The sequence below is a fragment of the Protopterus annectens genome, chromosome 8.part0, assembly GCF_019279795.1.
Source record: "Protopterus annectens isolate FY-2018-M chromosome 8.part0, PAN1.0, whole genome shotgun sequence".
In the NCBI taxonomy this organism is placed as follows: Eukaryota; Metazoa; Chordata; order Ceratodontiformes; family Protopteridae; genus Protopterus; species Protopterus annectens.
Window position 1 is genome coordinate 557727573 of NC_056741.1, and position 26989 is coordinate 557754561.

Sequence of the window (26989 nt, forward strand, 5' to 3'; positions counted from 1 at the left end):
ATATTATGTTTGTATTTTTTTATATTTGTCAAATACAATTTGTATTTATTATTATTTATTTATTTATTGGTATTTGTTTACTGGGAAAGTCCACTGGGCTGAGAAGAACTCATTTTCAGTGGAGGCCCAGGGAGAAAAGCTCCACAAAATCAGTTAGTATAATAGTACATAAAATTTGGAACAGTTCATTTTAAAAAGAAACATGGTCACAGCAAGCAGTATAAACACAATAAAATTGTTTTTAAAATGTAGGTGGCACAGAGAAATAACATAAAACACAGGCATTTGATTAGGGAGAAAGAATGACAGAAGAAAAAGTTTAAAAGAAGTGAAACAAATAAAGAAATATGCTAGAATTGAAAAGTAAGAAAAAATAAATTGTTTGTGTCTTTTGGAGATGCATTTGGGGATATAAAGCAATATAGATGCAACAGAGATATGCAGTTTAATAGTATTGTAAAGACAAGGAAAAGTAGGAGGCTGAGAAGAGATCACATAAGACTGAGTGGGCAGAAGTGCTTTTCTGTAGAAAGGGTAGTAACTTCAGAGACTGTAACATCAGGCATAATTGTGAAACTTAAATTTGAGACAGATACAAAGCAGAAACAACAGATAAAATTAAAACAAAACTCTTATCAGGTACACTGGATATTTTGTAAGAAAATTCTCTGTGTGGAAGATTTTCTATCCATAAATATCTAGTTAATCACTGTATATTAATCAGATCAGATAATGGCAGTAGAAGTAAACTTAAACCTGTCCTAAGTAAAAAAGATAAATAAGTAAAAAAATATATAATTTATAATATTGTACAGAATTACTAAGTATTTGAAAGTAATCCAAGCAAGGTAGACAGTCTGTTTCTAGTCAAAAATCCTTTATTAAGTACACAGACAAGTGGTCCAAGTAAAACAAAAACAATAGAATAATAGTTTCCTCACAGGCTTTTTAACTATATATATACTTTTTATCAGGCAAGGGAGTGGTTTATTGTGCTGTAAAACAAAGTGTTATTGGTATACATGTTAAATTCACATCCCTTCCCCCATCAGTGTGACATTCGAGGTGGCAGTAGCTGTCATAATAATCTAACCCTTATCAGGAGTGGCCTTAGGTCAACTGGTGCCCTAGGCAAAAGGGCTCCATGGCGCCCCTACCACACCACCTGGTGCCCCCATCCTGGTCTACCTACACCAAATAAGTACTGGAAAAGTGCCCCTACTAGAGTGGTGCTCTAGGTGGCCACCTAGTTGGCCTATGCCTAAGGCCAGCTATGACCCTTATGTACTTTAAATAAAATAATGATGTGGTACCTCTTATTTAACGAGATTATTAAGTCTGTGATTTTATCCAAGACAATATACTACATGGTTGGAAATATATAAACCTAAGACCATTTGGCAATTTAAATATATATATAAAACTATAAACATATACACTTTGCATGCAAAAAAATCCATTGTAAGAATAATATTCTATTTCCATAACCTATTGTTAACAAAGATCGCTTTCGTCCTTCTGCACTTCTTCAGATCTGTGTACAAGAACCCTAAAAACTATCTACAAAAATATTATCGTATAATTAGTTAGTATTCTTATTACACATCATTTTGAATAAAGCGGAAAAAAGAAAAAATGTATGATGATAGAAACAAAATATACACTTAAATTAAAATTGATTTAACATAGTATTTAAAGCCAACTGGAAGAATAAAATAAAATAAAAATAAAATTAGTCATGTAAACAGTGTGGCAATTTTCCAAGTTCCAGTACACTTTCAAGTGAACAGTAGTAGTTTAGTCCAGGCTTCCTAAAAGAGTTTAGCATATTTGGGATGTCTCCTTCAAGATCACCCATGTCTATGTGATTCAGTATCTGGAACTTAAAACCAGTGTGTCTTTTACGAAGAGTAAGGTGTTTGGCTAGTGCATTATTTTTACATCCAGAGCGGATTTCTGCCAGGTGACATGAAATCCTACTCTTAAGTTTATTTACATTCTTGCCCACATAAAATGCATCACATTCATTGGATTGTGCCCTGTAAATTACTTTTGTAGTGTTACAGTCACTCCCTGTACTGGTCTTAATGATTTTCTTTAAATAAGGGCAATAAAACTATCACCTTGCTGTATAAATTTACAAAATGTACAATTAACTTCACATCTTTTAGTGTTTCTCTCATATAGTCTAGGTTTAAATTCAACAAAACTTCTAATGTTCCTGGCCTTTCTGTAAACCAAGGATGGGGTGTCACCCTAAGATGTTAATCAGAAAAGGGTTTCATGTGACACTGGCCCAGTTTTCTTCAATAACATTTTTGATATTGTAACAATCCAAAGTGTATGTCAGGATGCAGCTATTTTTGCATTTGTTATTCTCTGTGGAATTTCTTAACATTCTCCTATGGGGAGGTTGAGTGACAGTGCTTCAGTCCTTTTCAGTTCTATAATGGGTTCCAGGATGTTTTTTAACATCTGACTTTCATAGCCTCTCACTAAAAAATCATTCTCTAAGTTGTTCAGGTTTCTCAAAAATGGTTCCATCTCTGTGGTAAGTCTAGCTAATCTATAGCGCTGGAACTTAACCTTCATTGGTTTTCTGAATAGATCAGTGGTGACTCTGTTATTGTGGGTGCCCTTGGAAATGTGCATATCTAAGAAAGTGGTTGAAATATAGCTATGGAAAGAGGTAAACTTCAGGAAAAGAGTTTGATTGAGGCAAGTAATAAAATCTCCAAGCTGCAAGGTGTCACTTTCCCACACATTAAAGATGTCATCAATATAATGTACATAGCATGTGATATGCTGCATGTAATCTGAGTTGTTTAACACAAAGTCCTCTTCCTACTTAACCAGGGCTGTGTTAGCTATCCTGGGAGCCATGGCAGCCCCCATTGCTATACCAGTTTTTTGTTTGTATTGTTTGTCATTGAAAGTAAAGAAATTAAAGTCCAGTACAAGGTTAATGAACTTGCTTAACTTTTGCAGTTTTGCCTGTATACCTTGATTATGTTTCTTAAAAGATTCCATAGCTTCTGTTATCCAGTAATTGTGAGGGAGCACTGTGTACAAGGATTCCAAGTTGATAGTTAATAAAATACTGTCACCTTCCACTGTACTGTTTTTTATTTTCCTCAAAAAATCCACTGAATCTCTTATGTATGACTTATTCTTTTCTGCTAAAGGTTTCAGCAAGTAGTCAAAGTAAATGGCTGTGGCTTCAGTAAAGGAACCTTCACATGCTACGACCGGTCTGTGAGGTGGGTCTTCTCTGTTCTTCTACTACTTATGTAGTTTTGCAAATCATGTTTTTCATGATGACTACTAAAATGCGGAGGTGTTTTATTAAACAAGTCTCTCTCTCTATCACAAAAGCCTAATATGTTTAAGGCATGAGCGATAGGGGGATAGTTAGTATGCATATAAATGAGCATTACACATTTGCATATCAGTAGGATTCAGAGAGATGAATCTAAAAGGACCAAATTTGCATACTAAATGTAGTAATGGCCATGAACTTACAACAGTAAGCAACAATTTACCATGAGAATACAGAGTTGCGAGGGGAAAAGGAATATGTACGGCCATATATTTTAAAAGGAGATACAATTATTGACTTTTTTAAAATACATTTTTTATAGTATTTTAGTGCTTTTGCATACATGTACAAACTATTGAAGGGATTGTGGTAAATAATATTCATGTCAGTGAAGTTCTTATGCAGACATGTACATACTACTAAAGGTGTCATTGGGTGAAATGTTTAACTCTGGTGTCAGTGAAATGCTTGTGCATACATGGACAAGCTACTAAAGGTGTAGTGGGATGAAATGTTTCATTTTGGTGTCAGTGAAATGCTTGTGCATACATGGATTATTGAAAATGCTTCATTTTGACATCAGTGAAATGCTTGTGCATACATGGAGAAACTACTGAAAGGGTTGTTGGGAGAAATGCTTCATTTTGATGTCAGTGAAATGTTTGTGCATACATGGATAAACTACTGAAGGGTTCATTGGGGGAAATGTTTCATTTTAATGTCAGTGAAGTGATTGTGCATACATGGACATACTACTGATAGAGTTCTTGAGAGAAATGCTTCATTCTGTTGCTTGTACACACTTGGTGAAACTACTGAAGGGATGGATTAGGGAATGTTTCATTTTGGTGCTTGTGTATACTTGGACATACTAGCAAAGGGATTGCAAGTTAAAATGTTTCATTTTGGTGCTTGTGTATACTTGGACATACTAGCAAAGGGATTGCAAGTTAAAACATTTCATTTTGGTGCTTATGTATACTTGGACATACTAGCAAAGGGATTGCAAGTTAAAATGTTTCATTTTGGTGCTTGTACATTGTTGTTGAAACTACTGAAGGGATCACTATGGGAAATGTTTCATTTTGGTGCTTGTGTATACTTGGACATACTACTGAAGTGATTGCTGTTGGAAATAGGCTCATACATTCATAGGTTCATATGTGTGTGCTAGGCTAATGGCCCTGGAGCCTTTACAAGCCCTGCCCATAGGATTACCCTGGCATCATGCCACCCGACCTTAGTTCCCAGTGCCTCTGTCATTTAGAGCCACTAGACTGATCCCCGGGGTAAATTTTCTGTTTTCCATCTTCTCATCAAGATTTCTCTTGAAGAGGGCCAGTGAGGTGCTCTGTTTGACATGTATGGGAAGTCTATTCCATAACATGGGCAGCCTCTGGGTTATGAACCTGTCCCTCCAGCATGTTCTGTTGATTGTGGTAATGAGGTTGAGGTCTCTAGAATGTGTGGTGCAGAGGGATCGGGATTTCTTTAGATGTAGCATTTCTAACAGAGCTGGGTCAGACATGACTTTGTAAGTCAAGCAGAGATCACCTCTAAGTAGGCTTTATGAGACAGAGAATAGTTGGAGTTTTTTTAGTCTGTCCATATAGGGTAAGCATTTAAGGCCTAGGATCTTCTTTGTGAGGTACTTTTGCAGTCTCTCCAGTTGTTGCAGGTGTCTAGTGAGGTACATGCCAAATGGGGCATTGTACTCTATGATTGGCCTAATGAGGGAAGAGTAGATGGAGACAATGACCTCTTTTTTCCTGGATGCAAAACCCTTAGTAATGAGATGTGCTACATAGAAGGACTTTCTGACCACAGTGGTAATGTGGTGGTCAAAAGAGAGGTTGCTCACACAAAATTATCACCTTCCATTGGAAAAGTACGACTTCTCCCACATTTAAGGAATTTAGAAACTTGTTATCAACAGTTGGTCATATGGAAATATCTACACTGAATAAGAACTACCAGACCTACATCACTTTATAACTCTTGGATGAAAATATTAGCAATATTTGAGAAAATGGACATAAATTTATGAAATAATTTATTGTTCTTTATAATATATTTAAATGTATTCATAGCTTTGCCTGTATAGACACTAATGTATATAGTTAATGTTAAGAGATTATATGTTGTAAAACTGTGTATATATATTTTATCCTTTATTTTGAATCTATGTAATATCTAATGAATTATCATATTTAAAAATAAAAAAAAACTATAGTAAAAAAAAGAGAGGTTGCTGTCAACCAGTGTTCTCAGATCTCTTATAACGCCTTCTGCGTTCAGCGGACTACCATCGATGTGGTAATTCATGGGAACTGGGTTTTTCCTAAAGGGGATTATGACACATTTTGTGGCATTGAGATTAAGGCCATGGTTCTGACACCAGTTGTTGGTCTCAGTGAGGCCTTTCTGCAGGATGTCAACATCACTTGGGGAGTTAATAACTCCCAACTTGCAATCATCTGTGAACTTTGTCAGCCAGAGTCCCTTCATGTTGGCCTGAACTTCAGAGAAGTAGATACCAAACAGGAGAGGACCCAGGACCAAATCCTGTAGGACTACACTCAGCTGCTTTCACATTGTGGGTTTTATCTGTGAGCCATTTTGCAACCCACCTAGTGATATAGGAGTTGATGCCTAGCTTAGTGAGTTTTTCTATGATTCCTGAATGGGGAATGGTATCAAAGGCCTTAGCTAGATCAAGGTAGGCTGTATGAACCACCTTGTCTTCATTCACACCTCTGGTGACTGACTCAAAAAAGTCGACCCAGTTGAGCAGGCATGATCTACCCTTCACAAAACCAAACTGTGTGGGATCCAGAGTTTGGAGATTCCCTATATCCTTGTTTATTAGGTCCATGATGATGCATTACATAGCTTTGCATATCAGACTCATCAGGCTAATGGGGCGATAGTTCCCAGGGTCTGTAGTCACTCCTCCTTTTGGAGAGGGATGACTGTAGCAGTGCACCATTCCATAGAGACAAAGCTTGAATTGAAGCTGTGATTAAATAGGGCACAAAGGTGAGATGCCAGTTCAGTCTGTGGTTCATGTAGAACACAGTCAGGGATATTGTCAGGTCCCATAGAAGCTGTATTTTTGGCCTTGGACAGTGCTGTTTTAACCTGTGCGGCAGTAATACTGGGTGCCTGGCAATCTAGTGGTATTGTGATTGGTCCTCTGGGGGGGTGAGTGGGGTAAAGTTGGGACTGAATCTCTCGGCTAGCATATTGGCAATATCTGTTGGCTCAGTATAGGAGATTTCATTGTGCAGTAGCTCAGACCAAATCTGGCTATTCCCGTGGAGCAACTATAGAAGGCCTTGTGGTTGTCTTTACTATCTGCTGCAATTCTGTTTTCATAGCTAGCTTTAGAGGATTTGATGAGGGATCTCAACTTTTTGTTGAGGTTGATAAGGGAGTTTTTCCAGTCTTGGGATGTCACCTTATTCCGCATTAGTTTCCTCCTTCTGTTGTAGAGTTTGTTTATTGCAGGGGACTACCAGATTGGCTTCCCTTTTTTGGAGGAGAGGGTCTTGGTTCTATTGGGTATGGCGAGATCCATGCATTTGTGTACGTATTTGTACAGTGCATTGGTGTATGATTCAGCGGTCATGCAACTATTCTCCATTTGCATAGGTGCTGTGAAGTTAGCCACCTCTGTTTTTAGGAGCCCGAAGTTATCTTTGGAGAAGTTTTTCATGGTGGTTACCTTTGCGGGGTTGGGGGTGGAAGGGATGTGGATTTCCAGGTTAATTAGTTTGTGGTTGGATCTAACCAGGGAGGAGCTGACTATTGGTGTAGAGCAACAGTCGCCCATGTTAGTAATGACCAGGTCAAGGATGTTGCTACCCCTAGTGGGGGTAAGAATGAGCTGGTCCATGGCATTGGAATTAATGAATTCCAGGAAATGTTGGGCAAGTGTATTGGTACATGAGTAGTTTTCCAAATTAATGGAGGGGTAGTTGAAGTCGCCCAGTATGAGAGTGTTAGGTTGGACTTTAATATTCTCTAGGGTGCTTAGGAACGTGGAGTGTGTGTCTTGGGACATGGTTGGGGACCTATAGCAGGCTACAACCTGAATCTCTATCTTACCCAATGTTAGCTGCACCTGAAGTATCTCCGATGAGTTATTTTGGGCTACCAGTCTGGAGGTGTGCACATCCTTTATCAATATGTAAACTCCACCACCTTTGGAGCTTTGTTGGCCGAAAGGTGTGGAATGAGTTATAGCCTGGTAGTGCAGGGGTGCTTTCTGCTGCCTTGAACCAGGTCTCTGTTACAGCACAAATGTCGATGTTCTCCATTTTAAGGAGTGCTTCGAGTGAGTGCATTTTGAGATTTAGACTTCATTTTGGTGCTTCTGCATACTTGGGCATACAACTGAAGGGGAAGTTGGGGGAAATGTTTCATTTTGATGACAGCAAAGTGCTTTTGCATACATGTGCAAACTTCTGAAGAGATTGCTGGAGAAAATACTTAATTTTGGAGTCAGTGATGTGCTTGTGCATATGTGGCAAACTACTGAAGTGGTCATTGGGTGAAACGTTTCATCTTGGTGTTAGTGAAGTGCTTGTGCAGACATAGCCGGACTACTAAAGGGGCCATTGGGGGAAATGTTTTACTGTGGAGTCAGTGAAATAATTGTACATAACATGGACAAACTACTGAAGGGGTCACTGAGGGAAATGTTTCATTTTGATGTCAGTGAAGTGCTTATGCAGACATGAACAAGTTACTGAAGGGGTCATTGGGAGAAGTGTTTCATTTTGGTGTCAATGAAATGCTTGTGCATACATGGACAAATGGATTGTTGGCATACACTGACTCCTGCTCCCATTGTGCAAGAACTAAGTTGGCATATGAGTTCACACAAACAATAACCATAGTCACATCAATCAGCTGGAGGTAGTAAACATCACTAAAAATGAATACATTATTTCCAGAATGAGTTCAAGGAGGGAACAAATGAGCATAGTCTTATTATTAGAGAAATCACTACAGGTGGTCAAAAAAGCTCTCACTTTATCTATACCTGTCTCATTAGGTATAACTGTAAACATAGAATTGATGTCCAAGGTGACAGGAAGTAAATTATGTTTATCAGCAAGCGTAGTAGACCATAAATACAAATCAGAAAGAAAATTATTGGTATCTTTAAGGACACTCTGAATACCATCTAGTATAGGGCAAAGTGCTTTCTCAACAAATATTGGGAGTGGTTCAGTGATCCATCCTTTACTGGAGACAATCGGACATATTGGACAGTCCATCAAACTCTTTTCTACTTTAGGCAAACCATAGATAACAGGTACTACTGGATGCTGAACAGAAAAATAATTGTAAAGGTCCAAACTAATAAGACCTGTCATGTATAACTCATAGATAAAAAAAAAATCAACTCCGCTAATTAACCTATCCACTTGGAAGTTATGTACACATTTATAGGTAATACCATCTTGTAACATTCGTGCACATTTTGCAAATATAGGCCAATTTATCCATCACTGCAGTACTGCCCCCTTTATCAGCAGAATGAATGTTAATATAGGGGGTCTCTCACAAGGTCCTGAGTGCCTCACATTCACCAGTAGTCAAGTTATAATAAGATGCTTTCCACTTATCTGCCATCTCCTTAAGTAGAGCATTCTCGCACAATGTAGTAAATACATCAATCAGTGGACGAGGCGTAGGTGTAAGAGAGATAGTTTTTTTTTTTAAAACATCAGGGACCTATGTGTCATAGTTTGGAAACATAGAGTTTAAGGTGGCATTTCTAGCAAATAATTTAAGGTCTAAAGTAATGTCTGTAACATCTGATCTCGCAGCAGGTATAAAGGAAAGACCTTTATTCAACAAGCTGATCTGATCAATAGTGAGCTCATAAGAACAGATGTTAAAAATCAATTGATTCGGTTTGTTCCTGGTAGCCATCCTGGCATCCACTTGGTTCACGGATTGGAGCCATACTCGCCTCAAACAACTCTGGGAATGACTCTTCCTGCCTTCTTGATCTATGGGAAGGGGACCGAGGAGGGAAAAAGAAGGGGTGGCTGGGTAAAATGTTTCAGTTTGTTGTTAGCATAGTGCTTGTGCATACATGGGCAAACTACTGAAGGGGGTCACTGGGGGAAATGTTTAATTTTGGTGTCAGTGAAGTAATTGTGCATATATATACAAACTGCTGAAGGGATTGTTAGGGAAATGTTTCATTCAGGTGTCAGTGAAATGCTTGTGCAAACACAGAGAAACTACTGAAGGTGTTGCTAGGGGAAATGTTTCATTTTGGAGTCAGCAAAGTGCTTGTGCATGCATAGAGAAACTACTGAAGGGGTATCTGAAGGAAATGCTTCATTTTAGTGCTTGTGCACACATGGACATATTACTGAAGGGGCATCTGAAGGAAATACTTCATTTTAGTGCTTGTGCATACATGGACATATTACTGAAGGGGTATCTGAAGGAAATGCTTCATTTTAGTGCTTGTGCATACATGGACATATTACTGAAGGGATATCTGAAGGAAATGCTTCATTTTAGTGCTTGTGCATACATGGACATATTACTGAAGGGGTATCTGAAGGAAATGCTTCGTTTTAGTGCTTGTGCGTACATGGACATATTACTGAAGGGGTATCTGAAGGAAATGCTTCATTTTAGTGCTTGTGCACACATGGACATATTACTGAAGGGGTATCTGAAGGAAATGCTTCATTTTAGTGCTTGTGCATACATGGACATATTACTGAAGGGGTATCTGAAGGAAATGCTTCATTTTAGTGCTTGTGCACACATGGACATATTACTGAAGGGGTATCTGAAGGAAATGCTTCATTTTAGTGCTTGTGCATACATGGACATATTACTGAAGGGATCCTTGAGGGAACTGCATTTTGCTGCTTTTGCATAGTTGGTGAAACTACTGATGGGCTCACTTGGGGAAATATTTCATTTTTTGCTTATGCATACTTGGACATACTGGTGAAGGGATCTCTGGGGGAAATATTTTATATTGGTGCTTGTGCATACTTGTACATACTGCTAAAGTGTTTGCTGAGGGAAATGTTTCATTTTTGTGCTTGTGTATACTTGGACATACTACTAAAGTGGTTGCTGGAGGAAATAATTTGTGTGACAGGGAAGTGCTTTTGCATACTTGGACAAACTGCTGAAGGGATGGCTGGCGGCAAGTTCATGGACTGCAAATCAGATAGCAAAGGCAAAACATTGCTAGCAACAAAGGGTGTGCACACCATGAGAATATTGGACTATGAATCAGAAGACATCATTAGTATATTACACAATTTCTTATTTGCATCTGATTATACTTAAGGCATTTCCCTTTAGCATCGATGGCCTCTATGCATCTCAACGTTGCACAAATTACTATGAATACTCTGCTCATTATTTTTTATTAAAGAAGACATTTAAAACCAGGTGCAACAACAATCCAGCTGAAAGGATATAAGTTAGCATGCTGCATGGCACGATGCAGTACGGCTGCAACAACCTAATGTGGGTATCAGAAAGGCTTAAATAATGACAAATAGGAAGTGCATATCCAGGGCAAGCATAGATGAAAATTGAACATCACAGCAGTTTCAGAGAGACTGTTGCAGTACAGGTGTATTAGAGACACAGAACTGAGAAAAATCTAAAGATAGGCATGGCTGAACATGTGATTCTCATCTTCCAGTAAATCCTGTGTGTATTTAGTCTTGTCTGCGCAAAGTTAGTTATCATCTCATAGCACTCCCGGAGTTCTATAAACAGAAAGGTCAGTGGTATCTGTTACAGAATCAGTGGCAGCTTCAGGATTGTGAAAACCCCAATAATATTCATCTTCAGTTACTGCCACTGTTGAATAAGTTTGCCCAGCACTGCAGCTCATTTAAGTCAAACATTCATATAAATAACACATGACCTATTATATTTTACGTCAGTAATGCAGACTTTCTCCCCCTGCCTCAAAGGACTAGGTTATTTATGTCATGGGTTTTACTAGACTTCATTTACAAGTATTTTTGAAATCAGGAAAGCAGTGTGGGTGTTGACAGTTTCATCTCTGCAAATTAATTAAAAAAACAGCATTACACACACATTGGTATTTACAAATGAGTAACTCAGTAGCAGAGTCCTGAAAAAAATATATTGTAGGCTGTGAGCAACATGTGGTCAAAGACTATGAAATGTAAAAGTTTATGTGATATTGTCAGGTAAATTCCCATCGCCCCTGAAGTGTCATCAGTAAAACCCATAAAAAGGCCAATGTGTTGGTGGGGGTTTGAACTGCTTTATTCTCTAGAGGTCAGAATACTTCATTCCTTCCTAGAAGTCAAGAAATGTAATGTTGTTTTGAGAGTGACAAATGAACTCATTCTTTTTCAGGAATGGTATGCACAAAGAAAGGAAACCAGTCCCTTTACAGATTTATACATTAGAATGAGAATTATAAATGATTAACAGGAGTTTTTCAGTGTTGTTACTGTATCGTATAAAGGGACCCCTAGAAACACAGACCTTAGCAGTAAAGATGCAAGCAATAATGCCCTTCATTGTGTAAATAGTGTATGCTTGCACAATAACACATACCCTGGAAGGCATTATTGCGTTTAGAGAATGGGCTGTCTGTTAAATTGTTTTGCATTTGTTTATTTTTGTATTTTTAATTAATATATATATATATATATATATATATATATATATATATATATATATATATATATATATATATATATATATATATATATATATATTTGAACAATAAACATCTTTATTGAATTATCACTTATGGCACAGGCAATCATAGGTTCATAGGTTCATACTAGGCTATCTGCCCTAGGGCAATTATAACCCTAGCCAGAGTGTGTTTGGCTTTTGCCACCCATTTTAAATTAATTTTGCTATGCCCTTTTTCGAGGTTAGTATACTGTGCCTCTGTATAACAGTGACACAGAAGTGATACCCGGGGTAAACCTACGATCTCCCATCCACTCATCAAGATTCCTCTTGAAGAGAGTCAATGAGGGACTCTGCCTAACCTGGACTGGGATTTTATTCCAGAGTGAAGGGAGCCTCTGGGTTATGAATCTGTCCCTCCAGCATGTCCTATTTATTTCAGTGCTGAGGTTCAAGTCTCTCGAGCGCATAGCTCAATAGGATTTGGATTTTCTGAGGTGCAGCATGTCCATTAATTCCGGGTTGGACATGGCTTTATACGTCAGGCGCATATCACCTCTGAGCAGGCTGTATGCCACTGAGTAGAGCTGGAGTTTCTTTAACTGGGCAGCATATGGCATCTGTTTGAGCCCTTTGATCCTCTTGGTGAGGTACTTTTGGGGTCTTTCCAGTTGCTGCAGGTGCCTGGTAAGGTACATCCCAAAAGGGGCATTGTACTCAATTATGGGCCTGATGAGGGATGAGTAAAGAGGCACGATGACCTCCCCTGATCTAGATGTGAATCCCTTCATGATTAGGTGGGCTATATAAAATGTTTTTCTAACTACTTTGGCCACGTGGTTGTCAAATGAGAGATTGCTATCAACTTGGGTCCCCAGGTCCCTAATTACTTCTTCTGTACTTAATGGATTACCACCTATGTGGTAATTTGTGGGCACTTTGTTTTTGCCAAAGGGGATGACTATACACTTTTTGGCATTTAGCTTGAGGCCATGGCTCTGGCACCAGTTGTCTGTTTCCATGAGGCCCTTTTGGAGGATGCTTGTGTCGGCTGGAGAGTCGATTATGGTGCCCAGTTTGCAGTCATCTGTGAACGTGGTCAGCCACAGTCCTTCTGTGTTGGCCTGTACCTCCGAGAAATATATACTGAACAAGAGATGTCCCAGGACTGAGCCTTGTGGGATGCCACTTGTAACTGGTTTGGAGTTTGACATGGCTCCAGCAATTCTAACCATGTGGGTTCTGTCCTTTAGTCAGTTTGCAACCCATCTAGTGACATAGGGGTTTATATTTAAGCTGGTGAACTTATCTATAATGCCTGAGTGGGGTATTGTATCGAAGGCTTTTGCGAGGTCCAGGTAGGCTGTGTGGACCACCTTCCCCTCGTCAATGGCCTTGGTGACTGTTTTAAAGAAATCAACCAGGTTTAAGAGGCAGGATCTGCCCTTAACAAAGCCGAACTGGGTAGGATCCAGTGTCTGTAGGTCCCCAATATCTTTATTTATGAGGTCCATGATGATCCTTTCCATAGCTTTACAGACCAAGCTAGTCAGGCTTATGGGGCGATAGTTTCCAGGATCAGTTGAGGCACCACCTTTGTGGAGAGGGACCACTGTTGCTGTACGCCACTCTTTGGGTACATATCCTGTAGTATGGCTGAGATTGAACAGTAGTTTTATGTTTGGGTTTAGCTCTTCTTGGAATTCATGTAGGACGCAGCCTGGGACATCATCTGGTCCCATTGATGCTGTGTTTTTTGCTTTGAGAGGGCAGCTCTTACCTGAGTATCTGAGATGTCAGGGGGACAGCACTCTGCTGGGATAGATATTTGCCCTTTTGGTGGGGAGGGGGGGGGAGTTTGCGCTGAACCTGTCAGCTAGGATGTTGGCAATGTCTGTGGGTTCGGTGTATTTTTTGTCATTTTGGACTAATTCTGAGCATATCTGGGAATTCCCACCCAGGTTCCTAACATAACTAAAGAAAGCCTTGTGATTATCCTTAGTGTCCTGTGCAGTTTTTCTCTCAAAGCTGGCCTTAGACGATTTTATGAGTGCCCGTAGTTTTTTGCTAATACTGATTAGAGATGCCTTCCCTTTTTGGGATTTTGCTCTATCATGTAGTAGCTTTCTCCTTCTATTGCATAGTTTGTTTATGGCTGGGGTCCACCAGACAGGACGTCTGCCTTTGGAGGATTGGGTCTTGGTTTTATTTGGGATTGCATGATCCATGCATTCCTGAAGGTGTTCATAGATTGCATTTATAAAGGATTCTGCGGTCTGGGCCATATTTTCCACAGGCCCGGGGGCTTTGAAGGATTCCACCTCGGATTTGTGGAGTGTGAAATTTGCTTTAGAGAAGTTTTTCACTGTGGTTTTCAGGGCAGGAGGTGGAGTCGGAATGTGAATATCCAGTGAGATTAGTTTATGGTCTGATCTTACCAGTGAGGGATACACTTCTGGTCTGGAGCATAGAGTCCCCATGTTGGTGATGATCAGGTCCAGTATGTTTTCCCCTCTTGTGGGAGTGGTAACAAGTTGTTCCATAGCATTTGAGTTTATAAATTCTAGGAACCTTTGGGCTAAGGTGTTGGAGCTAGAGTAATGCTCCCAGTCTATGTTTGGGTAGTTGAAGTCGCCCAATATAATGGTGTTTGGAGAGACCTTCATATTTTCCAGTGTTCTCAGGAAGGCCGAGTGGGGTTTCTGGGTTTGGGAGGGTGGTCTGTAGCAGGCTATAAACTGGAAGGCAGTTTTACCCATTGTTAGTTGCACATGGATAGTCTCTGATGCTTCGTGCTGTGCCACCAACCTGGAGGTGTGGGTATCTTTGACGAATATTGATACTCCCCCTCCTTTTGTGGTTCGGTCCAAGTTTTGTGACAAAAAGCATGGTATGAGGTATAACCTGGTAGTGCTGGGGTGCTCTCAGGAGCCTTGAACCAGGTTTCTGTTACTGCACAGATATCAATGTTCTCCATGCTGAGGAGAGTTTTGAGTGTGTGCATCTTGAGGTTTAGACTTCTGGCGTTGAGTAGCATTACTCTTAGTTTCTTATCCCTTGTGATACCTATGGAGGTGGGTTTGTCTTTTGAGCCTTGCCTAAAAAAGGCACTATGGGGGTAGCAAGAGCCTTTGCCAATATCCAAAAGCCCAGGGGTGACAGGTGCAAGTCGTCCCTAGCAAAGCATCGTGGCTTATCGAGCATGTCATCCCAGGCTGACAGGCATTGGATCCCCTTTGAATGACACCAATACTTAAGCCAATTGTTGAAATTGATCATCTTGTCTTCATATTGTGGCATCATTCTTGGTGAGGGTAAGATGCTACTCAAGGTCAGGGTCATACCGGCCTGGGTTACATGCTCAGAGAGCTCCTCTATGTCTCTTTTCATGTAGTCCATGGAGGTACGTCTCAGGTCATTCACACCAGCATGGACAATGACTGAGTCATATTTGTACTTGCCTTGGAGTGACCCGAGTGCTTGTGTTATGTGGCAGATCCTAGCGCCCGACAGGCAGCTCACCGTGACCTTAATTAACAAAACATATTCATAAATAAGCAATAAAGTATTCTAAGAACTAAGCCAACAAGAGAATGGAAAAGGGAAATTCTGCCGATGAGGATAACTGCAACTAGGGATACAGACAATAGGCCTTACTGAGTTTAATTCTGGTGGCTGCCAAAAACACAATTGCTAGAAAATGGAAAGCAAAGTCTAAACCAATTGTACTAGAAGTAGTAAATGTAGTAACAGAGATAAAAGAACTGGAAGTACATTCATATAAATGAAAACAAAGTATATTTTGACATATTTTCAGTTGCAAACATTATATATCACATATAATCATCTAAACGGTCATTGTCAGTTAAGCATTACATAGCTCATTCAATTCCTGCCTTACCTTAAACCAAATTCCTACTCCAAAACATTATTCTGTATGTATTGTTCCTACAATTCCCATTTTTTTCTGTGTAATTTGCTCCTACCCTTTTCTAAAGATACCACTTCCAGTTCTTTTATCTCTGTTACTACATTTACTACTTCTAGTACAATTGGTTTAGACTTTGCTTTCCATTTTCTAGCAATTGTGTTTTTGGCAGCCACCAAAATTAAACTCAGTAAGGCCTATTGTCTGTATCCCTAGTTGCAGTTATCCTCATCAGCAGAATTTCCCTTTTCCATTCTCCTGTTGGCTTAGTTCTTAGAATACTTTCTGCTTATTTATGAATGTTTTGTATAGTTATTGTTTTTCTCCCAAAGGATCTGCATCCAAAATCCCAGTCTCTCCTTGTTTCATAAGATCATAGGAGATTACTAGGCTAATGGCCCTGTGGGCCCTTAAAGCCTAGCCAAGAGTTTATCCCCAAAAAGAAACCTCAGTCAGTACCTGTCCCCCCTGTCAATGAAGGACAAAGGTGGAACCCCTGGGACAAATTTATGATTTCCCATCCACTCATCAAGGTTTCTTGAGTTTCCTCAATTTTATCATCATCCCTTTCCACTTTGAATTATGGCTTTCTGCATATGCTATGTGTAGGAGCCTTAACTGTGCAGGTCTGAAATACCCCTTCAAATCAGGTAATCCCAAACCACTTTGTTCTATTGGAAGGATCGCCCTATCCCACTTGGCCCTCTTCCCCTCTCAGATAAAATCCTTTAACTTTTTATTAATTGTTATACACAGTTTTATTTTTGGTTGATAAAAGTATGCCTGACCTGTCAATAAAACTAAAAGCATTTTCACTGCTTGTATTTTGCTATCCATATCCAGAAAGCAATGCTTCCAGCTGCTTAGTTTTTGTGTTATCTTTTTTAATTTCTTCCCACATATCCTTAGCTGCCATAACAGAATCCTTTTTAACCAAGACTAAGTATTTCATTTTATCATGTCCCTATAAATACAGGCGTTGCTGAACCAATCTGTGTGTGGGTACATAGTTTACGGCTATTGCCTTTGTTTTGTCTTCATTAATTTTGTATCCTAAAAAGACTTGAAACTGTTTCAGAATGTTCACAACACTGAAATGTCTTTTTCTGGCTTTATCAGGTACAAAATAATATCATCTGCAAATAAAACAAACTTTTCCTGATTACCACACCAATTATATCCTTGAATTTCTGAATCCCTTATTTGCTTTGTCAATGGTTCTAAATATAACTGAGATAACAAAGGAGAAAGAGGCCACCCCTGCACGGTTTCTGTATTCAAACACAACTTACAGAACTTATCAGAAAGGAACCCCTCAATTTAATTTTTGCCTTCAGTCTCTCATATATCTTCCTAATTAACCTTATTGCATAAGGGAATGGAAATGCTTACATTGCCCTACTCATAAAATTCCAGCTTATTCTGTTTCACGTTGTCTCTGTATCGAAACCCATCAACAGCAGTATTATTTTCTTACCTTCTATTTCACTCTGGATTATCATTGTTTCAATAGTGTTATAAAATGTCTGCCTGCCCTCCACAAAACCACATTAATCTATATCTATCAATTTTGCATCACCTTTGCAATTCATTTAACAATTGTAGACATAAAAACATTATAATCATGGTTTAGAATGGAAATGTGCCTATATGAAGCTGGACCTGATGGGTCTTTTCCATCTTTAGGTATTACAGCCACCACAGCTTTCCTTCCAGCATGTTAGTGCTTCTCATCCTTTAAAAAATACTGCTAAACAAAACCTTACAGATCTTTATCACTTCCTTCCCTCCTAGCTTCCAAACCTCCACAGGAATGTTATCTATTCCCTGGAGACTTTCCTTTAGATTGTTTATACATCACCATTTTATCTTATATCCTGCTATCCTTACTGTTAATAATTCAGCATCATCTACCTCTTTGTCATATTTATTTGTTACATAAACATTTTGATTTGTACTTTTTCTTGATTTCCATGTTTCTCAGCTTTATACATTTTCATAAAATTTCCAAAATATTTCTAATACCTCTACAGGATCTCTGGTTATTTTTCTTGCTATAGGCTCCCTAAGCTTGGCAACAACCCTTTCTACTTTCTGTTATCAAAGCTTCTGTGTTAAAAGCTTTTGTGCTCTGGAGTTAAAAAACAAAAACAAACAAAAAAAAAAAAAAAAACAGTTGCTTGACAGCTGTCTTTGTAAACTCATGCATGTTATCCAGGTAGTCCCTTATTTCGTCTACCTCTATGCAGTTGTGCCTCTTCTTGTTCTGTGAGATACCCCCTATTCTGCAATATTTTAATCTTTGTCAGTCCCTCTAAATAATTCTTATTACTTTTTAACCATATCTCTTTTTCTTTTATATGTACCCTATTTTTAATCTCGCATTTTACCTCACTCGCTAACTACATTTTCTAGAGAAAGTTCTATCTTCCATAGTAACTCCCAAATAATTTCCACTACCCATTCCCAAAATTCCTTTTTGTTAAACAGGTAAGTGGGGAAGCGGCAATGTTTCATTTTTATTTCATTACCCTGCATTTTTATTTTAGTTATTATCGGCAGATAATCTAAAATATGTATTAGATGCATATGAAAACTTTCAATTAAGTGCACATGTTCCTGTGAAATATAATTTCTGTTTAGCCCACCCTAATTTTTATACCTTCTGGAATAATGCTCATATTCTCCCTGAGCTCCAACTACCAAAGTCACATCTTCCATACCACATATTTTAATACATTTCTTCAAAGATCGACCCTCTTTTGTTATATTTTCCCTTCTAGGTCCCCCAGATACCTCCTCACTGTTGCAAAGCAAATTCTAGCCTCCACCTTTAAGTAATATTCCTTGCTGAAAGCTGATTATTTCTCCCAAACTTTTCTTAAACTCCATAATAGCAGTTTTGTGTGGAATGTAGACAGAGCTGGTGCTAGCATTTTAGGGGCCCCCAGTAAGTTTCAAGTTGAGGGCCTTACTCAGGAGAATATCAAGTGTGATCACATTGCCGTCGCACCCCCTTCCCTGTCAGGCTCATCTAGCCCCATTTAACAACCACTATAATGTCACTGTATTCAGATCTTTAAGAAATGGTGTGCCAAGGTACACACTGACATTTACTACCAGTGTTACATTATGACAAACTCCTGTACCACAGCAAGGTAACCGCTCACAGATGCACGCACACACTGACTGGTATTTGGTGTCAGTGTTACATTATGAAATCCCTGTACCACAGCAAGGTTGCCAGTCCACAGGTGCACACACACTGATTGGCATTTAGTACCAATGTTACATTATGACAAACTCCTGTACTACAGTAAGGTAGCCACTCATAGGTGCAGACACTGACTGCATACTCCTCAACTGCCCAGATTTTCACAGAATGTTCAGATGTGACTCATTTTTGGTCTGTTCCTCACAATTTGTAGTTTCCTGTATTTTTTTTTTTTTTTTTGTGGCAAACCATTGATGACTGAATTCACTAAATGACAGGGATTTGAGTATAACTTCATATCCTTCAGATCATGCATGGTAACAACTTTTATTCTAGCAATGTTTTAAGTTTATAAGAGCAATAGTTAAAATTTGCCTTGATCTTTTGGGCTGGAATCCCATTATCTGTGTCTTTGTCCAATGTTTTTGTGCCATGAGATTGGGAGCTATACCTGACATTTAGTAGCAATGTTGTTACATTATGCAAGCATCTGTACCACAGGGCGGCCTAATGGTTAAGGTGCTTGCCTTACAAACACAAGATGCAGGGTTTGAGTCTCACAAGGGATAATTGGCTAGGCTTAAAATTGCTCACAAGGGCAGTTAGCTTAGTACTAACCTATGAATGTCCTAACCTATGAATGTCCTATGAATGTCAAGGTAGCCAGTCCCACAGAGTTACAAAGACACCCACACTGACTCCCACAGAAAGACACCCGCAATGACTGGCACTTAGCAGCAATGTTATTACATTATGACAAGCCTCTGTACCGCATCAAGGTAGCCAGTCCTACAGAGATACACAAAGACAAAGACACCAACACTGACTCCCACACAAAGACACCCACACTGACTCCCACACACAGCACAGACAATGTAAAGACAGCAATACAGCAAGGCTGAACAGAGACACCCATACCGACTCCCTCACACAGGACAGAAGCACACCCAGACAGAAACTCTTGTAGACAGGACAGACACCCACACATGATAAAGACAGCATTATTATAGCAAGACTGAACAGAGACACAACACAGAGAGCTACACAGACTCTTGCACACAGGACAGACACCCACAAATGACAAAGACAGCACTACAATAAGACTGAACATTAACACCCACATAGGATCAGACACACAGAACAGAGGCACCCACGCCCAAGTACAGAGACAAGACCAGGACAAAACTACTGCAAGACTGAACAGAAACCCACACAAAACTAAGGCAGCACTATCACAAAACAGAACTGAGGCACCACTCCCAAACACAAGACAATGGCAGCAATATGGAATCAAGCAGCATTAGATAAACTGACACCATCACACAAGACAGTTACTAAAATGCAGAACAGTCACACTGCAGAGGTACACAATACAGCTATGGGATAGACATAAGAGACTACAGATGCACAAGACATACAGGGGGAAAGCCATGGGGATTACAGAGTCTGAAGCAGACTCAAACCCAAACAAACCCAAGAGAAAGCCATGGGGATTACAGAGACTGAGCCAGGTGACTCAAATGACAAAATGGTCACCTTGCTCAAACCCAAGGTGACCAACAGTCCCAGTTTTTTCCAGGACAGTCACAGTTTGGAAGTCTCTGTCCTGGAATCCCAAATATTGTCTTTGGGACACAGAAATGTCCCTGTTTAGACCGCTCGGTCTGAATGGTGACTTGGCTTCCCAGGGTGGCCAGTCCCCCTGCTTTCCCATCTTAAGCAGCTCTGGGGACTTTGCTATTTTTCAGGGATGCCATTGGTTATGGGGTAAGGTTGGATGCCTTCACCCTGATAGGAGCCTTCCAGGCCCTACTGCCATCAGTCAGTCACTCCCTCAAGGACTTGGGGGGTTCTGCTTGACCCCACTCACCCAGGCAGGAGCTCTCCAGGCCCTACACCCATCTGCCTGGCACTCCTGTACTGACTTCTGTCAGGGCCAAACCCTACAGTACTCCCCTTTGATCTGGCCAAGAGACCTTCCTCAGCTGCACCCCCCCCCCATGTCAGGGGACTCCGCAGCCTGCATGTCTCCTGCAGGCTGCCAAATTGTGCCCGATCACTCATGCCCTTGGAGCCTCTCAGGGGAGCTTCCCTCCAATTCCATCTGCTCCTCTGGAACTCCCCTCGGCTGCTGAGGGGCAGATCTGCTCTCAAGAAGGCTTCAGAGTCCTTCTGCTTTCCCATCTAGAACAGCTCTTGGGACTTTGAGATTTTTCAAGGACGGTGTCGGTTAAGGAGTGAAGTTGGATGCCTTCACCCCAGCAGGCACTATCTAGGCCCCTCTGCCATCCACCCTGGTATTTCCTCAAGGACTTCCATCATGGGGAGCTCTGCCTGACCCCACTCACCCAGGCAAGTGCTCTCCAGGCTCGACCACTGTCCGCCAGTTGCTCCCTTAAGGACTTTTATTGTGGTGAGGTCTGCCTGACCCCCCCCCCCTCACACAGGCAGGAGCTCACCCAGCCCTGCCAGTATCTGCCTCTCTCCCCCTTCCAGACTTCCATCCCAGAGGGGGCATGGTCCATTCCCCCTCACCCAGGTGAGAGCTGTCCTGTACCAGTCACTTTCCACCTCTCGCTCCCTTCCAGACTTCCATCGGGACTGACTCCATTTGGGGTTCCACTTCTACTCAGGAAAGAGAGCTCTTTTCCAGGGTTACATATCTCCTAACTGCTGCAAAATCATGCAGTGTCATGTGTGCTCTTTGAGCCTCTCAGGGGATCTTCCCAGCCTCATGGAACTCTGCTGGGGCACGAAGCCTCAGACAGTCCCTCATCCAGACATCCATGACATTGGTTCTCCACTTTGCTTTGCACCTAAGGCTTTCTAACTCGCAGGGGAGATGGCCCTGGATCCTGCCATCTCTGAACTTTTTGTGGCACATCTCAGTCTTTCACCACCACAGTGCCAGGTGCTGAGGAATGTGTATCGCTTCAAGCCTCCTGGCATGTGGCCTCTTGCCTCCTGGGTGGTGCTGTTCACAGAGTGGCATCCCCACAGTGCCTGGTGATGGACGGGAGGCCAACCTGCCTGCCCCGGTGTGAGATGACATGGCTGCCTTATCTCCACTCCCATGGGGCCTGGGAGAATGGGATTGCAGACCTGGCTTCCCAGGGCGGCCCTCAAATGTCCCAGTTTAGGTCCTGTAGCAAAATGGTCACCTTGCTCAAACCCAAACACAGAGAGTGCAATGGGGATCACTGAGTCTAACAGAGGCAGACTCAAACCCAGAGAGAAACAGGTGAAGTCAATACCAGAGTGTCATTCATCTTCAATGTGCAGTTACCTCCTCAGCTTTTCTGATTGCTGCCACTTGTCTGTTCTTCCTGAGTTTCTGTCTTAGCCTCATGAGTCCTGCCACTCCCAACTGTCCTAGCCTCCCGACAAGTCCTGCTGCTCCTGAGTCCTACTACTCCCAACTGTACTGGCCTCATGATGAGTTCTACTGCTTCTAGCTGCCTTTGCCTAACATCCTGATAGTTTCATCCTGATTGTGCTACTTGGTCCTACCTGCTGGAGTAGAAAAAAATCAGTGAATACACTGTATACTATACAAGCCGCGCTAAGGTGCTGCCTGAAATTTACTGCCTTACAACATTGTAAAAGATTACTGGAAAGGAAATATGAGCACATACCTAGAGTTTTACTGGGATCTTATGGATTTTCTTCTGGACAAAGTCTTCAATGAGACTGCCATGTGATACACTTTGTCCGACTTCATTCTCAGTTGAGAGCACAGCTAAGTTTGAAAGTCTCTCCTGGCTCATTGATGAATGCAGGTATGTCTTTATGAGTTTCAGCTTAGAAAAGCTGCATTCTGCAGTAGCCACTGTAACAGGTGCAGTCAAATAAATGCACAGTGAAACATAAGTATTTATATACATGTCTTGCAAGTAGTTGCGAATGAGGAAATTTAACACAGTCAGTGGTGATGATTCATTATCAATCATTCGACAAAGGCTTTTAAGTTTGTGTCTAAGGTCAGAGTCATCAATGTCACAGTGGCCACTTATCCTGTCAGGCAGTTGTTCTTTCAGAGCGTTGCACTGTTGGAGCAGTGTGTTTTTTGCAATGTCACTCAAGGCTTTAATGTTTGATAAAAATCCAAAGGTCTTATCAAACTCTGAAAGCTGCTCAAAACCAGTCAGGAAATGATTGGATTGTTGTTTCTAGCAGCACAGTGAAGAAAGCTGCACATAGTTTTACCACTGGATCCTGTACAGTCTCATCTTCTTCTTCATAGTCAAAGAAGCACTTTACTTTTCTCTGCCTCTTTTCTTCAAACGAGGCACCAACATCCAGTTCTTCCACTGTCTTGAAGGCTTCACTCATGGCATGCTGAAATACTGTCTTTCTGTAATTCTTCAGCAGGTCCATAGTTGATGCCAGCACCTTGACACATGTCAGATTATCAACCTATGGACTCTTCAGAACTTTGCTTGCATGATTTGCCTCTGTCAGCACATCATACCAAACCACTAAACATACAATGAACTGGTATGACATAAGTTCCGAGCACAATCCCCTTGCTTGTTGATATGTTGCAGCATCACTTGTACGTACAGCTTCACCTATCTCCTCTAATGCTTCAACAACTCCCTTTATCTGAAACTCCCTTTATCTGAAATTGTACTGCCTTGATAGAGTCTATCCTGTATTCCCAGTGAGTCTCCGACAGTGGCTTCATAGTGACATTTATGTACCGTTTCAAGATCTGCCATCAGCTCGTTGATGCTGAACAGAGTACATAAATGTTCTGCAGACATCCAAAGAATGACACTGCCTGCAGTGATGAATGCGCTCCATCACTAGCTATAAGATTTAAATTATAGCAGGCACATGGTACATAAAAAGCCCTTGAATTCATCTGTTTTATCCAGGCCTAAACTCCAGCTCGTTTCCCTTTCATGTTGCTGCCATTGTCATATCCTTGTCCTCAACAGTTGTTAATGTCCAGTTGATGATTTTGCAGAGTCTGAAGAAGTGCTTCTGTAAGTCCTGCCCCAGTTGTATCATTCACAGGCACAAATCCCAGAAGGTGTTCCTCAGCTGTGGCTGCAGTCCTTGAAATATCCACATATCCAACTACTACAGTCATTTGCTCTTGATTGCTGATGTCTGGCGTGCAATCAAGAATCATGGAAAAGTATCTAGCATCCTTCACCTTCCCTACAATGGTCCTTAAAATAGCATTTGCAATCAGCTTGATAATTTCATTCTGTATGTCCTTCCCAAGATAGTGATCCATTACTTCTTTATTCTTAATACGATGCAAATGTTCAGCCATGACAGAACTAAAGTGAGACAAAAGTTGCACTTGGCCTAAGAAATTGCCATTGCCATAGGTGTACAGGGCATCACTTGTACCACAGAATGTCATGTTCTGTTCTGCCAAGTATTGGACAATAGCTATAATACATTCTAACATACCATGCCAGTGAGTAATCTCCTTTTCAACCACTGCTTGTCTCTTATCGTCCATTGTCTGCCTACTCTTTACTCTATTGTCCAGTTCGTTCCACTTCAGCATGTATGCTGTATGCTCTGGTGCTTGGTCATGGCTGTGTGAAGCTTTGGACATCTCTTTCCATGCTCTGCAACCACTCGACCTGAGAAGATGGTTAGAATGTCCAGTTTGCATGCAAAGCAAAACAGTGCATCTTTTGAGAATGAATATGTCAACCAAGTCTGTTTTGCTCTCTCTTCATTAGGCAGCACATGGAAATAGTTCTTTGATGTCAATCTTCTTTTCTGTTCATTGACTGGAAACTGAGGCAACAACACTTGCACAGGTCCATGCTGAATGGCAGCTACCCTAAACTCATCCCTTATCAAGTCTTGACAAGTTCCTAGATCCACAAAAGATATACCTGACACTAAATGCAAGTCATAGACTACATCTGTTGTCACTACAGAAGTACAGGCACCTTCTTTATGAAACTCGGGTGATCCAATAAAAACCTCTGCAGTTGAATCCACATTTGCTGACATACTTTCGCCCATGGTAATAGTTGTAGGTTCACAGGAGGTAGCCTGTGGTGCAGCCACAACAGAGTGGTCACTTTCAATGGCAAGGATGCTGGCCTCACAGTGGGCAGGCTGTAATGCAAAACCATTGTGGTGTCCTGAAGGCAGACTTTTTTTCTGAATCTCCCCTCTCTGATGATCCACAGATAAACTTCATAATGGAACCCTGTCTCTTTGCTTCCTTATTCCTCTGCTGCTGAAGCTTTCTTTTTGCTGCTCCTGACAAATATGTACACTTCATCTCTAACTGGGAATGGAAGTAAAGCAGAATTACTATACATGCAGACATTGGATCCTTTTGTCATACTGCTAGTAAAAAGCATTACACTTCAGGTACATGTTATGCAACTTTATATGACCTACCTGGACTGCATAATGACAAACGTTAGCATTCTGAACACATTCTAAGGATGGTATTTTCCAGTTTACACAGAAACAACTTCCATGACAATAGTGGAATGTTTCCCATCACATTTATTTAAATGGACTCACTGCAGTAAACCTTCAACTTTGACGAAGCCATTGCCACACGAAATACAAACTCCAAGCTAGCCAACCAGTGTAAACAAGTATCATAACTGTAGGTGCAATCTCCAAACCTACAACCTTTCCCTTAATACACTGACACTTGCCTCCTCTGCTTGTGACACAATCAATAACTATAAGTCACTATTGTGCTTTACTCTGCAAGCATCTTGTACTGTATTGCACTACTGCTTCTACAAAAAAATCATAATAAAAGGAAACAGCTGCAAACATATGGTCTACAACTAGGTAGGACTACATCTGGATAAGACCACTGCAAAATGCATTCTAGTTAAGCAAAAAAAAAACTGAAGCTGCCACACCAAGAAGTGCACAATCCATGGTGCAATACACACCCAACAAGTGATGAAATTGATTCTATCTTACACTGTAGGCAGAACTGAAGAGAAACAAGAACCAGTAGGCAAAAGAACTGCAGTGCAGCCATATAAACCAGAAAACTGGATTAGGTTCCAAAACGTCACATTAGTATGACTGCAAGCACAAAAGATTGAGCAAACTAATAATGAATGCTGCTCATAAACACAAGCGATACAGTACGCAGTATTGTACAGCAGGCCGAAGAACTGCTGAGTAACAGTAACCAGTAGGCAAAAACTAATGTAGACAATAGGCACAATTGAAGTGCATTACAAACTACATATTGCATAATGACTTGCATCGACATCCGTCACTATTGCACTGCAGGCAGAAAGACTGAAGAATGATTGACCAGTAGGCAAAAAAAAAAAATAATGAGAAAAGTTTTAAGTTAAATACCTAACAATGGAGGTGAACCTCAGCTTTTTCTACATAATTCTTCCTCCCCCTCAACTTTTTCTACATAATTCTTCATCCCCCCAAACATGTGAAGAGAGCCCAAACAATGTAAAATATTGCTATTACAATCTCTCTGGAATAGACTACTAAAGTCTGAAAGAACAAATGACTAGAAGGAGAGTCACAAGTTTTAAGGGGAGCACACCAAACTATGAGGTAAGAAAAAAGTTATGGAACAGACATTTCCAAAAACTATTCCTATTTTTACTGCAAACCAGCCAAAATTCAGGAATGCAGTGTCACAATGACAGGCACTGCATGACATGTACCACATTTTCATACACCTGCCCACTACCTCTCAATCTCTTTGCACACTTGAACAAACCAAAATCATTGGTCAAAAAGGAGTCAAATCATGGTTTTGCTAGAAAACCTCATTTGTGAGGGATGTAGAAGTGCCAAACATTGGGAGACATTCCCACAACCCCACCCCCTTAGCACA